At 37.2% G+C, this 5,000-nt stretch overlaps 1 protein-coding gene across 1 annotated transcript in view; it reads right to left on the bottom strand.

Moving 5' to 3' along the window:
• LOC135196955 (uncharacterized) overlaps positions 1-5,000 on the bottom strand; it is a 158,330-nt gene that overhangs the window by 102,304 nt on the left and 51,026 nt on the right. The gene's annotated exons all lie outside the window — the stretch shown is intronic.

Here is a 5,000-nt window from a genome sequence, read left to right as displayed (position 1 = left end):
TGCGAGTGATCAAGTTTACGTTGTGCCGACGGGATTAGTGTGTTTTGTGGTCGCGTTTTCTTCCATTGAGAAGTGATGAGTGTTAAAGAACCTTTTTTCAGTCTTGGGGAGGGTTTTTTGAATCATTCAGTGTTATGGGATTGGTTTGGGATACCATTTTTCTTTTCCCATAGTAGAAGAAAGTGACATGTTTTCTTTATTGGCGCATGTTTAGAAGAGACACATTCGTCTTTGTTTGGTGTATGAATAAGTTTTCATGCATTCAAAACTGTGCTTGAATTGCATTTTTTGCTTGGTGACAGAGAGCACCCAGTCGTTTTTGCGGGCTCAGCACTTTCTGTAAGGGGAAGGTGACTGATGGCCTGCCTCCAGGCATTGCTTACCGGGAGGGTACGACTGGTATACCTCGGAGGTATCGTTTGACCGGGGGGTGTTTCAACGCCCAGGGGAGGGTGAAGTTCTCTCTTTTTTTTTCTCAGTAGGGAGTGGACTCGTTTTTTTTTTCTTTGTGTCTGGGTGTTGGGGGACGAATTTGCCCTTGACAATGAATGCCACAGGACGTCAGCTGATTACGATTAGTTGATGATGTGAGATGCCCGTAGGGTCTTTTTTTAGAAAGAGATTTTCTTTCTCTTGAATGAAGAAAAAAGGAAATGAAATGCATTGGATGTGTGTAAGATTTCCTTATGCTTTGGAAGGCACAAATATAATGGGGACACAGAGATTATTATTATTTTTTTATTGTGTTGGAGATAATACTTTAAAATGGTGATGAGTGATGGTGAATGCCGATGAGTGGTATTGTATTTGGTGTTGTATCTGATGATACCATTGATTGGTGTTGATTGGTATCATGGGGGTGTGGAATTGGCAATATTAATGCTTTTACTGGTGACATGGGAGATATTTTTTATGGGAGATATTTTACAAAGAATATTTTTTTTATGGGAGAAGTACTTAAGTAGAATTATCATCACTTGAGACATATTTTACGAAATATTTGAGATATTTCATGGGAGATTATCTTATAATTATTACAGATAATTATATTATGGAGAATTATTACAATGAATTATGGGAGAAGTTTTGTAGTTAATTATTTATTGAGTTTTTATAACTTTAGAGAATCTGTCAGGCGCTCATGGATAATGAATCTGGCTGAATCTTGGTGAATCTGGCTGAATTTTGCTGAACTTTTGGTGAATTGTGCTGAATTTTTGGTGAATGTGCAAGTATTAACATTGGTGATGTTTTTTTATACTAATACCAGTGATTTTGATGATAGCAATTTTGGTGATACTACTGATAATGATACTTCTGATACTGATTTTTTTTATATACTAATACGTGGGTGCTGTAATGCTGTCAAGGGTGGTGGTGTTGTTGTTGTTTTTTTTTTTAATTTGGGAGGAACTAACAACACATTTTTTTTTTCTTTTTTTATGAGTTCAGCAGATAATTGCTTGACATCTACGTGAGTCATGGGGATAGTTAAAAGTGCCGTTGATTTTTTCTTTTCTACTTTTTTAGAAGTTAGCCATCGCTGACACAAGTTTTTTTTATCATGGGTGAATTTGAATTTATTTTTTCTCTCCAGTTTGTGTGAATTTTTTTTTTAATATCTTAGTTCGTGACTTAGAGTCATTGTTCGGGTGACGTGTTTGTGTTTTCAGCTGTTTGATGCTCCAGAGAGATATATGGGAGAATTTTTGCATTTTTTTGAATGCATACGTAAAGGCACTACATTTTTTTTCTGGATATTTGTGTTCCAGAAATTATGAGTTTCTTGCACAAACCTTTGTTGTATTTGTGACAATTTTGCCAGAGATAGGAAACTTGGTAAGTTTCTAGTGGCCTATGTCGTATTGCATATGGAGAAGTCTTGGCTTAGACACTTTGAATTTGGAGTTCTGTTATAATGAGTTGTGGCACATTGGTGATTTTTTCTAGAATTTCCTGGACAAGTTTATTTGCCGAGTTTTTGCCCTTTTTCAGCAGTTATACTAAGGAGAGAGAGTATAGTTTTTGACTATAACATTGAGTTATTCTCTGGAGAATTGGAGGTATATTATTTTGGAGTTATAATTTGGGATATAATATATTGGAGATATATTTTGGCCATTTGATATTTGCCTATGGTGGTGAGAGCTATGTTTAGTTCAATTATTTTTCAGCCATCTTTGTTGCAAATGGAGACACATTTTTGAAGAGATATATGGGCAATATTTTGTGAGTGGGTCAGCTGGATGCTTTGAGTGCATATTATTTTGGAGAGGGGATCTCATTTTTTTATTATCCTGTTTGGAGATATATTTCTTGGAGCCTTGTTTTATTCCACATGGAGCTATTGGTGAAATAGAGGTAAGTATTTTTTATTTCGCCGAAACAGAGGTGAATATTTTTTATTCCTGGAGTGGTGTTTTTTATAAACACGTGGTTATCAATAAGAGGGAATATGGTGTTGGGTGGTTATTAATTAAATGGAGGAAATATTTTTATCACTGGAGTGGTGTTATTATTAATATGGTGAAATATATATATGGAGGTAAAATTAATCTTTGGCGGGTGACATTTTTTGTGGTTATGATTTTTTGAGTTGAATTCATGGGAGTTTTTTTCGAGCCAAGAGAAGAGTTCTGTGGTTCTTTCTTTTTGGTTTTGTGACTATTTGGAGGCGAGTGGCATTACTGCATTGTGGTCCTATGGAGGAGATGTGCATTTTTATATTCACAAGTGTGTTATTTTTGGAGGCATATAATTGCTGCATTACGAGTTTATCGTAGTTTTTTTTATCCCGGATAGGTGATAATTTTTTTATATAATTGGGCAGTGTCATGTGAGAGATACGTCTTCGAGACAGTCTTTGAACACCTAAGTCATATCCTGGAGTTAATTTAGTGAAATGTGCTTACTTCGTGATTTCAGTTAGAACCTTTTTCTTGAGAATCATGAGTTTCTGAACTTGCGAGTCTGACTAGACATTTTTTTGTGCTGCAGTTAGAGCAGATGTGTCCGCAGGAGAATGTTTTTTTGCTGAAACCGCTGCGATGAGTCCGGTGTGCTGATTCCCTTCCTCTAGTGGTGATGGCTCAGAGTTTTGCAATGTCTGGAAATGTTGACCATAACATTTCATGAAAGTGCCCGTGTGAGAGTTGCTTTCTGGCCGTGTCGGTCGTATGAAGTTGCGATGTCAAAAATTCCGTAACTATACATGTGGCATTTATGGGGAAAAATGCGGGGTTATGAATATCATGCATATATTATGTGTTTTGTGATGGGGAAGTTTGCTTGTGATTATCTTTTTGTTTACTTCTCTTCCTTTTCCTACGAGAGATGTAATTGGGGTTGAGTTTTAAATAGCATTTCTTTTTGGACGGGAGATGTAATTTGTCGGGGTTGTGATTTACATAAATGGGCGTTTGACATTAAGTCTCATTGTAATTAATTATATGTGAGCAGTAAGGGTTTTTGCTGTTAAAACATTGATTTTTACTGATTTTGTGAGTTGCTGTAATATCAGAGCTTGAGAGAACATTTTTGATTTTTGGGTCTGGGCTTGTTACGTGATTTTTTTTCTTGGGCTCATTACCTTTTTTCTTTTTTTTACTTGTGAGAACATTAAAGTTTGAAATGTGAGTGCAGAAGTCCGTGGAGTTGCTGTGAGTTCTGGATTGTGTGTGCTGATGTGAGAGTTTGGAGAATTAAGTTAGAGAACTTAATATTTTTTTTATTTGCGAGTTGTCATAGTGACTTATGATTTAGTGGTCATACTGAATGGAGTTAATTGGGAGATTTCAGTTAGTGTTTCTGACTTTTTTTTGAGGTCATTATTTGATAGAAGTAGTATGTCTGGGGTTAATTCTTTTTTGATTGACCGATGACTTGACTGACATACTTATACACACCATAATCGTCGTTCCCCGACGCTAGCAAGACGTCCACCAGCCGTGCAGAGATGTTGCTGTCGTTTATCCAGGGTGATTACTAGAGTTTCTACAAGTCTACAGAGTTCTACAGCGTTTTTTTTATCTACAGAAGCCGTTAGAAGTCTTCTACAGGGAGGGAGGCCGTTCGTCTTCCTACAGCTATCTACAGTCTGTGCTGAAAGTTGCAGACAAAGAGGGATATTCAAGAATCAAAATGAGAGAAAATTCACAGTGTTATTTGAGATGAAGCGTGATAGACTTTACTTTGTGCTGCCAGAGACGTGCAGTTATTATTATTTGCGTTTTGAGCCGGCCAATGTTTTTTATATGTATAAGCTGTTTTTTTGCCTAGTTGCTAGGCAGGGCAAGCAATTTTAGGTGGCCGAGCTCTGTGAGATGAAAGGGGCTATAATTAATAATATATTTAATATGCCAATGTGATGTGCTGTGACCTTTTTGGAATGAGCAGACTACCCATAGAGACAGTCCGAAGCATTGACCTGAGAAAGCTGATAAGTCATTTCCGGGATGGCATGATATGAAGATGTTTGTTTAAGCGGGTCAACGTTCGTCAGTTCATGGGGTCTTGTTCAAGTGCCTTTAGAAACTGGTTGTTACCAGTTCTGTGTGAGTTCATATGTACATGTACGAACTATGTCTGTTCATAATGGCATCTTTAGCCAAATCTGTGGGGAGACTTGCAGAGAGGTCTGTGCAAGAAAGGCAAGATGCCGGGAGAGCTCTGAGAACGTTTACCTGTTTAAGTGTGTGATATTCCAGGCTGTAATGGGTAGGTGTTACCTTACTTTAGCCAAAGGGATGGTCTATTTGACATTTTTGTAAAGATGTTCATTTAATCTTTTGACTTTGTCTTTACACTTGTGTGTGCTTACGAGTATGTTCTTGTGTCTTTGTAACAGGCGATTCTGGCAAGGGGACCGAGAGTCCTAGGGGGACAGAGGGTCCAGTGTGGAGAAGAGATAATTGGTGTGACTAATTATTGATTAAGACATTTAAATACTGGGGGTTTAACTGAGTTAGTTAGTCTGTGAGACTTGAGTTATTATCTTTCCA

This window comes from Macrobrachium nipponense, chromosome 18, assembly GCF_015104395.2.
Source record: "Macrobrachium nipponense isolate FS-2020 chromosome 18, ASM1510439v2, whole genome shotgun sequence".
Taxonomy (NCBI): domain Eukaryota; kingdom Metazoa; phylum Arthropoda; class Malacostraca; order Decapoda; family Palaemonidae; genus Macrobrachium; species Macrobrachium nipponense.
Note: the sequence above shows the minus strand (reverse complement) of the source record. Positions and strands in the feature narration are given on the sequence as shown.